Source organism: Cornus florida, unplaced genomic scaffold, assembly GCF_030987335.1.
Source record: "Cornus florida cultivar Cherokee Brave unplaced genomic scaffold, ASM3098733v1 CherokeeBrave_3.0.0_Hap2_Chr08, whole genome shotgun sequence".
In the NCBI taxonomy this organism is placed as follows: Eukaryota; Viridiplantae; Streptophyta; class Magnoliopsida; order Cornales; family Cornaceae; genus Cornus; species Cornus florida.
The window spans coordinates 66198563-66210219 of record NW_026775578.1 but is presented as its reverse complement, the minus strand read 5'-3'; the positions used below and the strand labels follow the sequence as shown (position 1 = coordinate 66210219).

General features: G+C 35.8%; 1 pseudogene; it reads left to right on the top strand.

The window, feature by feature from the left end:
* Positions 1-1434: 1434 nt before the first annotated feature.
* Positions 1435-11584, top strand: LOC132271925 (cytochrome P450 704C1-like; annotated as a pseudogene).
* The last annotated feature ends 73 nt before the right edge of the window (positions 11585-11657 follow it).

Genomic DNA, 11657 nt, shown 5'->3' with positions numbered 1-11657 from the left:
TTTTTAATTACGGACAATTCATGATTTTTGCTCCTAAATTATTTAATAATTAAAAAATTATTATATGATCCTTGGATCACCATTCACGTGCTGACACACCAATAAATATTGAAATAAAATTGATACAAAGTTGACACATAAATTTATGTGTGAGTATATCATTGACTCGAGACCAATAACCTTAACACTATGTAATAATTTTTCATAATAATTTCTTTATTACTAATTTACAACACACCTAAAATAAACCATAAAACAAGAGTATGCTGTGAAAATTCACATTTTCAAATGCCATTCCTACAGGATGAGTGATATTTAAGCCGGAATTTTATAATGAATTGCTTAATTTAAACAATTTAATTGATTATTTTTACATTATACAAAAAAAATAGAGTCACACTTCCTTATATTTTGTAGATAATAACCAATCAAAACTTTTTGAACAATTAAACCCATCCACCTTTAAATCATTTTTCTTCTTATAAATTTACAAAGCAAATAAATGTACTATGTTTTAACACACGAGTTGGGATGGTTGTGTACTCCTTCGGACAAATTTCACCATTCACAAATTTCATCATTCACATCATATACAAAGGATTTGTGCTCCAACACACCTATAAATGTCCAACCGTGCCTATAAATATATAATTTTTGTGACAAATAACCTAGCTTTTGTGTTCCATGGATGTGCCATTGCCATACTCATTTTCACAAATTTAAGGCTAAAGCTTGAGACGAATGGACAAAATAAAGGCAAATTAGTAGTATCTTTTGCGACAAATGAATATCAAATAAATAAATAAAAAATTATAAAATGATTATTAGTCAATAATATTGTATGAAGTGAAATATTGAGCGTTAAAAAAAATACAAATAAATTCATTCATGTAGCGAAAATAAGAATTCAATGTTAAATGTTAAAAATTACAAAAAAGAGAGAATAAATAATTAATTTGGCGATGAGAACATTAGGTATATAGTTTTTAGGGAAAGTATTCAAAGTACCTCCGCAATCTACCTACTAAAAGAGGAAGAGCTATTTGTCTAGAAGGCAAGTCATAAAGAAGCCGACCAAAACTTACTTGGAATGAACCTAAGGGTTTGGCTTAGGTGGTTACTCGGTCCTTCGGTCCTAGTGTCTTACGAAACATGAGGTTTAAGGTTTGATTCTTCTTAAATACAATCAATTCCTTAAAGAGTATGTATGAGTATCAACTAGGAAAAAAAAAACTTACAGGATGAAGTAATAGAAATCAACTTAAAAAACTTAAATTTTAGAAGAGATATAATAAAAAAGAATGAAAAATTAAATATATATATATATATATATATATATATATATATATTCATGCTTCCAAACCCATTTGACATAGAATAAAGGCAAGGATAAGGATAATGCAGATGGTGATGGTGAGTTTGACTGTTTGAAAAAGAAGTAAATCATACAGAACATTTCCTCTACTGTCTTCTATATCTGGAAGTCCATTGACAAGAAAATATCATATTACACAACCACAAAGGACTTCCATGGATTTCCTTTCTAATCCCATCTCATCCATGGCAACAGGTTTAGCTGTAATTCTTGCAATATATCTAACAAAATATGTTGTCCAACTATCATCATCATCATCAGAGAAGAAGAAGAAAAACAGATACTACCCTGTTGTTGGCACACTCTTCCATCAACTGCTACACTTTCACAGGATGCATGACTTCATGACTGAACATTCAACCAAAAACAAGACTTACAGACTGCTTCATCTGTTTCGGAGCCAGATTTTAACTGCAGACCCTGCAATTGTCGAGTATATCCTTAGAACCAACTTTGCAAATTACGGCAAGGTAACACAATATATATATATATATATATATATATATATATATATATATTATACCTTTGTGCATAGTTATATATCAATATTGCTTGAAAAAAGTTGGCAGTAGAAAAAATTGCAGCGCCAAGATATCTTGTATTTCAGTTCATGATGAAGTCAAATCCAAGGATTATGTGTTTGGCTGTGAAGGAATGGTTAGAAAAGAAAGGAAGATTTTGAATATTTTGGAAAAAAGGAATATTTTTACCGTTTATTTCAGTTTTTGGTTCTCAATTTCAAGAAATTCAAGATTGCATATGTGTTTTGAAAAATTCAACAAAAAAATCATAACTTGAACCAATTTCCGCCTCTTCTGCAAATTTTTTGCTAACTCAGCAGAATTGGCTTAAAATTTGGTTTGTGAAGTGTATGAACTTGAGCATTAGTTGTAGTGTCTGAGGGTAGAGATCAATTTTTTATTTTTTATTTTTCCGGAAAATTCAAGCAATTACATAAATATATAAAAGGAGAACTGTACAAGAAAAAGAGGGCCAGATATGGGATATGGTGGCTGATAGTGCCAATTTGCTGATGGAGTTGTCGACGGACGTTGATTTCCTCATGATAAAATCAATCCAAGATGGAGGGATAATGTGGACGCCACAGAGACTTCGTATGTAGTTCCAAATTGGGTGGATGAAATCACATGAGAAAAAGATGGTTCAATTATTCACCACCAGCGTCACGAAAAAAGGTGCAGTGATTTGGAAAGTGCCATTTTGGACAGAGAGTATCTGTCCATTGTTGAAAGCCGATTCAGGACCGCCAGTCACAGAATAAATCTATGTTGAGGAATTGAAATTGGATTCCGGACCAAATGGCTCCATGGACCAGAGGTGAGTTATTATAGAACATCCCATTAGGTGATGGAGACCACGAGAGGGTATCAGGAAGTTGTGATAATGGTGGTAGGGAAAGTGCTTCTGGAATTGCACTTGAGATGTTTGATGGAACGTCCCAAATACCTGAAACTGAGTTGAAATAGATTCCAATTCTTGAGCTGGTGGGGATGCCTGAGTCTCGAATGATATCAGTGGCGAATCTGCAACAAAGTGGGCTATTTCCTGACCAGTTGTGATGCCAGAAGCTATGTACCAGACCATCACCGATTTTTGCTCTAATTAGAATCCTTGCTAGAGGTCTGAGATGCATGATTGTTCTCCAGGTCAAAGAACATTTCTATGGAATCTTCAATTCCCGTAAGCACCTGTCTTTAACGAGATAATCCTTTTGCCCATTGGACCCATGAACAATCCTCATTATCTGAAGCTAGATTCCATAGGTGCTTGAGAAGTGAAGCATTGTTTAGGAGCTCAATGTTTGGTATGCCTAAACCACCTGCAGCTTTAGGGAACACAGAGAGTGCCAGACAACCTTGGCTCTTCTTGACTGTATCTCGAAACCAGACCATAGAAAATTTCTGCAGAGCCTGTTGATTTCATTTGTGGCTGACTTTGGCAGTAGGAAAAAACACTTGACCAGTACATCTGCATGCTTATCAACACAGACACCATATCTTGGAGTATGAGTGTACTATTAAATGTCTCGGCTGGTGTAACTTCTCATGAGGTAGGGAATGGATATCCTTTGTAGTGTAATATTCTCTTCACTAATTATAGTAAACAGTTTCTCTTTGTAGTGTTGGGGTCGAACCACGTCAAATATGCTCTTGTTTGTTTTTGTTTTTGTGTCATTATTTGTTATTTCATGTTCAGATTCCGTTGTGCCGCAAGGAAAATGGAATATGCAAGTTATTCATATTTGACCAAGGGCTATAGCCTGGTACTATTTCTTTGCCTTTCAAAGTAGAAGCCTGCTCTTAGTGGCAACGTGGGTGTGTGACAGAGTTTCTTGTCACACCTTATCTGGTTGATCCTGAAGATTGTATTTGTATGAACTGAGTTGAAGCATATGGTGGAGCCTCACGAATATTCACTCTTCTGAGTTGCCGAAACAAATTCTTGCAGGGATGGTACCATCATAGCATCATGATGGATCTTCTAGGCGATGGGATCTTCGCAGTGGACGGAGAAAAGTGGCAACATCAGAGGAAGACATCAAGCTATGAGTTCTCCACCAAGATGCTGAGGGACTTTAGTAGTGTGGTCTTCAGAAGCAATGCAGTAAAACTTGCCCAGATAGTATCTAAAGCTGCAAATTCCAACCAAACAATTGAAATCCAAGTAAGACGATATCTATTCCTATAATGGAAGTCTAGTTATTCTATCTTGTGAATTGGCTTGAATTTTGTTTCGGTTGAGTTGATTAATTTTTTTTATTTATTTTTTTACCTGTTTTGTCTTGCGAGTTGTGAACATAAGTTCTAGTTTCTGTTGTAAAGCGTGCTAGAATTTGTAGTGTTAGTATATGAAAGATCACTGAAAGCCAAAATAGAGAGTGAGACAAAGAGTTGGAGGCTTGAGAACTTATAATCTCAATTTTTCTTCGTAAAGTGAAATATTTTTGCCAATGTACACTGTAAATATAAGCTATATACCGAACCACGTAAATCATTGTTTACTATGTGATGCATGATTCTTGTTAGTATTATTATTATTATTAGTATTTTGTTTTTTCTTGATAATGTTCTTTGTTATGCAGTTCGGTGTGTCTTAACACATCTTACTTAAACTAATCCTTGTGTTCAATTGGCAGGATTTATTTATGAAATCAACATTGGATGCAGTTTTCAAGGTTGTACTCGGCGTAGAACTAGACAGCATGTGTGGGACAAATGAAGAAGGTACCTGATTCTCCAATGCTTTTGATGAAGCAAGTGCGATAACCATGTACAGATATGTTGATCCATTCTGGAAAATCAAACGATTCTTGAACATCGGATCAGAAGCCAAGATGAGAGATAGTATCAAAGTGATTGAAAAATACATATATAAACTTATCCGAATGAAGACAGAACAGGTCCAAGAATTGAAACATGATTCACCAGTGAGTTTTAACCACTCGATCTCTTTAATATATGTTAGGAATGCAATGGGGCCGGTTTTGGACGAGCCCTCCTTCCCTATCTCTGATTGAAGTGCAACAAAATTAACATATGTGTTGGAATATACACAGGAATGGCAGATGAAAAAGATGGACCTCTTATCAAGGCTTCTGGAATTGAACGAGACAGATTCGAAGTACTTGAAGGACATTATCCTAAGTTTCATTACTGCTGGAAAGGAGTCAACAGCTCTCACTCTTTCCTGGTTCTTTTACATGATGTGCAAGATTCCACTGATTCAGAAAAAAATTGCACTAGAAGTTAGTGAAGCTATAAAAATTGATGAGAAATCAAGCTTTGAAGAACTTGCAAATGGTACCACCGAAGAAGCCCTCGACAAGATGCAGTATCTCCATGCAGCTTTGACTGAGACACTCAGACTCTATCCTCCAGTTCCGGTGGTATGACCATCATTTAACAAAAATGCATGCATGAATACCAACACACCGATACACAAAAACGCGTGCATAGTAACACATTGATCACAATTATGTTTATTTATTTATGTTGCAATGCATTCACAATTAGGCTGTCACAGGATGGGAAGTTTTGTTTTTCGGATGATACAATGCCCAATTGATTCAGTGTGAGGAAGGGGGATTTGATATCATATCAACCTTATGCCATGGGCAGGATGAAATATATATAAGGTGATGATGCAGAGGAATTCCGGCCAGAGAGATGGCTCAATAAAGATGGTGTTTTCCAGCAAGAAAGCCCTTTCAAATTCACTGCCTTTCAGGTGATGCATGTAGAGTATTTTAATCACCAAGTATTACCCACGTTGAGCGAAATCAAATATGATCAGGAAAAGCTTATATTTAGAACTTGTTACACATTTATTTTCAGACAATTTAAATTTTAAAGCTAAAATCATGGGTACTTAGAATTTTGGAGAGAAATGTTGGAAATAGTGGCCTAGTTACACACACAACTATATACTATTTGGAAGAGAATAAAAATGGAGGAAGAACACTTTTTATTTCACTTGATTGAAAATGAGTACAATGCATGGGTTTATATAGGCTTCAAAACATAAATGAAAATGAAAATTAACACCCCACTAACATATCATTTAGTAAGCAAAACTCCCACTAACCCACTAACATGACCATTTACTAATTGTAACTCTCATGCCCCCCCACTAACTCCAATAAAAAAACTCACATAAATATAAAACATTAAATAAAAAAACACCCATGACCTTCAAAGACATTTTAAAATAAAATAAAGTTTAATTTCTAACACCCCCCTTAAACTTGATTTTTTTTTCAACTCCAAGCAAACTCCTTAACTTGTGAAAATCTGCAAACTTGAGGGGCTTGGTGAAAATATCCGCAACTTGATCTTGTGACTTGATGAACTTGAGCTCCACCTCCTTCTTGGTTATGCATTCTCTAATGAAATGAAATCTTGTATCAATATGCTTGCTTCGTTCATGAAACACCGGATTCTTGGCCAAAGTAATTGCTGATTTGTTGTCCACAAAAATCTCCGTTGACTCTTCTTGTTGCATGTGTAATTCCTTCAACAAATTCCACAACCAAATTGCTTGACAAACACATGAAGTGGCTGCAACATATTCTGCTTCACAAGTTGAGAGGGTGACAATGGGTTGCTTCTTTGAACACCATGTAAAAGCAACATTTCCCATGAAAAAACAATAGCCAGAAGTACTTTTTCTATCATCCAAATCTCCGGCCCAATCACTATCAGAATAACCCACAAGCTTGAAATCATTAGTAAATGAATAAAATAACCCAAAATCAAGGGTACATTTGATGTAACGAAGAATCCTCTTAGCCGCCTTGAAATGAGTTATGGTGGGTCTTTCCATAAACCGACTAACAAGCCCAACCGTAAATAATATGTCTGGCCTTGTGCATGTTAAGTATCTCAAGCTTCCAACAAGACTTTTGAAAAATGTTAGATCCACCGTCTCTCCATCTTCATCTCTTGACAATTTAATTCCAACTTCCATGGGCGTGTTCACCAATTTACAATCTTCCATCTTGAATTTCTTGAGAATTTCCTTAGCATAGCCTTCTTGGTGAATGAAAATTCCATCATTCATTTGCTTGACCTCAATGCCAAGATAATAAGCCATGATGCCAATATCTGTCATCTCGAACTCTCGAATCATAACCTTCTTGAAATCTTCAAACATTTTTGGATTGCTACCTGTGAAGATTAAATCATCCACATACAAGCAAACAAAAAATACATCTCCATTCTCACTTACTTTGGAGTAAAGAGCATGTTCATATGGGCACTTTGAAAAATTATTGTCTTGAAAATATTTGTCAATTCGCTTATTCCACGCCCTTGGTGCTTGCTTCAAGCCATATAAAGCCTTCTTCAATTTCAAGACTTTGTTTTCTTGCCCCTTTACAACATAGCCCATGGGTTGTTGAACATACACTTTTTCTTCAAGAAACCCATTCAAGAAAGCCGATTTCACATCCATTTGATGGATTCTCCAATTGTTCTGGGCTGCCAAAGAAATTAACAATCTAATTGTTTCCAAACGAGCTACGGGTGCAAATACCTCATCATAGTCAATCCCGGGCTTTTGGTTGTACCCCTTGGCGACCAATCTTGCTTTATATTTTTCAACTTCACCATTGGCATTCTTCTTTGCTTTATACACCCATTTGATACCAATTGCCTTTTGCTCCTTTGGAAGTGTAGCAAGCTCCCATGTGCCATTCTTCTCTATGGATTTAATTTCTTCATCCATAGCAATTCTCCATTTTTTGTCTTGTGTCGCCTCTTCAAATCCTACGGGTTCACAATCCGCAAAGAGACAAAAAAGTGTTAAATCACCTAACCTTTCTGTTACCTCATCTGTTTCGTCATATATATCACGAAGACTCCTCATGCGAAGTGGTGGTGTGTTACTTGAACTTGATGATGATGGAGTTGATTGATCTTGAATTGATGGTGGTGGAGGTGATGTTGGTGGAGAAATGGGCTACTCTATGCCTTCATTTTCTTGCTCCTCATCAGAAATTGGAAAAATATTATAATCTTCATTTAGAGTGTTCCAATCCCATGTGGCTCTCTCTTCGAATTCAACATCTCTACTAATGACAATCTTCCCATTGTTTGGATTGTACAACTTGTAGCCTTTGGAATTTGCATCATAGCCAATGAACACCATTTTTTCACTTTTGTTGTCTAACTTGGTCCTCCTTTCATCCGGCACGTGCACATGGGCAATCTTCCCAAAAACCCGCAAATTAGAGACACTTGGCTTTCTTCCGCTCCATATTTCTTGTGGTGTTTTGTTTTGCACACTTCTAGTAGGAGACCGGTTGGACAAGTACATTGCACAATCAACCGCTTCAGCCCAAAATTCTTTAGGCATTTCCTTACTTTGCAACATACTTCGAGCCATATTGAGAATGGTTTTGTTATTCCTTTCTGCAACTCCATTTTGTTGGGGCGATCTCGGAACCGTTAAAGGATGGTGAATTCCATTTTCTTCACAAAATTTTTTGAAATTATTTGATGTGAATTCACTACCTCTATCGGATCGAAGAGCCTTTACATCATAGCCACTTTGTTTTTCAACAAGTGCTTTAAATTTCTTAAAAATTCCATACACCTCCGATTTTTGTTTAAGAAAATACACCCATGTTTTTCGGCTAAAATCATCAATGAATAATAAAAAATAATTATTCTTACCAAATGATGATGGAGAAATTGGACCACAAACATCCGAATGGATAAGTTGTAGTGGCGCCGTAGCTCTTGTGGTAGCTTCTTTAGGAAAACTTTTCCTTGATTGCTTTACAACGAGACATCCTTCACACAATTGATTTGGATTGCTAATGAAAGGCAATCCCTTCACCATCTTCTTTTTGGCGAACAACTCTAATCCTCCAAAATTCAAGTGCCCAAGTCTCAAGTGCCAAAGCCAAGTTAAATCATTAAAACAAGCCTTCAAACATTTAGTCTCGTCGGCTTGAATATTTAGCAAAAACATCTGGTTCTTTGTTATTGGAACCTTGGCAATCAAATTACCCAATGAGTCTCTTATCGAAAGACTACAATCCTTCATGGAAATATTGGAGCCTTTTTCTAAGAGTTGTCCCAAACTCAAAATATTGTTCTTCATATTAGGCACATAATAAACATTAGAGATAAATTGATGATGCCCATTCCTCAAACGAATCAATATTTTACCTTTCCCTCTTACCGGAATTTGTGATAAGTCTCCAAATGTCACCTTACCATTTATTGATTCATCAATATCAACGAACTTCTCTTTGCTACCACACATATGGTTGCTTGCACCGGTGTCAAGATACCACACATCTTCTTCACTCCTTTCACCTTTGTATGCCAACAACAAAGTAGGCTCCACTTCTTCATCAACATAATTAGCCTTTTCTTCAACATCGTTAGCAACATTACTACATTCCGAAGCATAATGACCATATTTTTGACAATTGTAACATTGAATTTGAGACTTATCATACCTCCTTCCATATGACCTTGAGTAATTTCCTCTACCACGAACTCTTAGTTGTTGTGAGTTATGGACTTTTTCTTCATTGCTGGTTGTGTGTTGACCGCTTCTTTCTCCTCTTCCACGGCCTCTTCCTCTTCCTCGGCCACATGCATTTCCACGTCCTCGGCCCCTTTGATTACCTCCATGTTTTTCGTCTTTTTCGTTCAACGAAACTTTGTTTGTAGAACTTGCTCCAAAGCTTCTTGTTTCTTTACCACATTTTCTTCATAAGCTTGCAACGAATCCATGAGTTGATCAACAGTCATGGAATCCAAATCCTTTGACTCTTCAATGGCTACAACAATGTAGTTGAATTTGGAATCCAATGACCGAAGGATCTTTTCAACGACTCTTGTATCAGTCATGGTGGTTTCGCCATATCTTCTTAGTTGATTTACAATAGCCAGGACCCTCAAAAAATAATCTGAAATTGATTCAGATTCCTTCATATGCAATGCTTCAAATTCACCTTGCAACGTTTGGAGGCGAACCTTCTTCACTTTATCAACTCCTTGGAAGGAGTTTTGAAGAATCTCCCAGAGTTGCTTTGCATTTTCTGCACTAGCAACTCTTTGTAGCATTCCATCATCCAAACATTGATGGATGGTCATCACCGCCTTTTGGTCCTTCTTTCTTATAGCTTGTAAAACATCTTTTTCGACTTGAGACAAAGTTGCCTCATCTTCTGGCTCATCATAACCTTTGGAAACAACTTCCCACACATCTTGTGCTCCCAAAATTGCCTTCATACGGATACACCAATTTTCATAGTTATCTTTGGTGAATCGAGGCATTTGAAATGGAACCGAATTGTTTGTCATTTCTTCTCTCTCTCACAAACTAGCTCTGATACCACTTTGTTGGAAATAGTGGCCTAGTTACACACACAACTCTATACTATTTGGAAGAGAATAAAAATGGAGGAAAAACATTTTTTATTTCACTTAATTGAAAATGAGTACAATGCATGGGTTTATATAGGCTTCAAAACATAAATGAAAATGAAAATTAACACCCCACTAACATATCATTTAGTAGGCAAAACTCCTACTAACCCACTAACATGACCATTTACTAGTTGTAACTCTTATACCCCCCACTAACTCCAATAAAAAAACTCACATAAATATAAAACATCAAATAAAAAAACACCCATGACCTTCAAAGACATTTTAAAATAAAATAAAGTTTAATTTCTAACAAGAAAGCTGCTAATTTAATTTATTGTTGTAACACAAGTGATCTATTTGGATCACAAAATATCAGTCAAATTGAGCAACTTTTGTTTTTTTTTGATAGGTCACATTGAAAAACTTTCTATATAAACTCTATAAAACAATCAAGAAAAACGTACTTCTCAAACATGTAAACTTTAAACGTGATTATTTTGAAACTCTGGAGGAGAATGCTAATTGAATAATTGTTTTTACGCAGGCTGGCCCGAGAATTTGTCTTGGAAAAGAGTTTGCTTACCGTGAGATAAAGATTTTCTCGGCCGTCTTGATAGGTAACTTCATATTCAAGCTGAGAGATGAACAGAGATCTGTTAATTACAGGGCTATGCTTACTTTGCAAATTGATGGGGGTCTCCATCTTTGTGCCTCCCACAGATGGGGCATGTAAGTTTTGTAGATGCTTAGACATCTCTTGTTTAGTCTGGAGAAGCAAACAACACGATGTTAAATTATCCTTTCAAGTGTGTCATCCAGTGAAGCTATACATAACTGTGGCTGTAATATTGATACGATTTGTAAATGGAATTATGAAAAGAATTTCTTGAAATTTAACCTAAATTCAAGACCGATACAATTACTGTGTATGTCAGAAGAGTAGGGCTACAAACGAAATGAGCCAAATTGGATTAATGGCAAGCTCAACTCAACTAGTGAGTTTATTAAATTTATTATTTTAATAAGAATTAATTTTCTTAGTTGTTTCTATTTTTATTATATTTAAGAATGAAAAGAGTTTCAATACTTGTTAAAATTAAAAAATAGAATAAAAAAATAAGAAAAAAAAAACGAAGACGAAGAGGAAGAAATAAGACGTGCAGAAATGACAAGTGCCTATACATGTTTTTTGGAGTTGTGTAAATTCTGTACAATCTTATAAAAGTGGAATGCTTAGAAGTCCATACGAAATGCACCAAACCTTTGTTCAAGTTTGGTGAATTAAAAAAACAAAGGGGCTCTTTGTGTGGTTTGCAGTTGATCGAGAGTTTGCAAGTTATCTGAGAGCTCAAAATGAGTACCAAGCC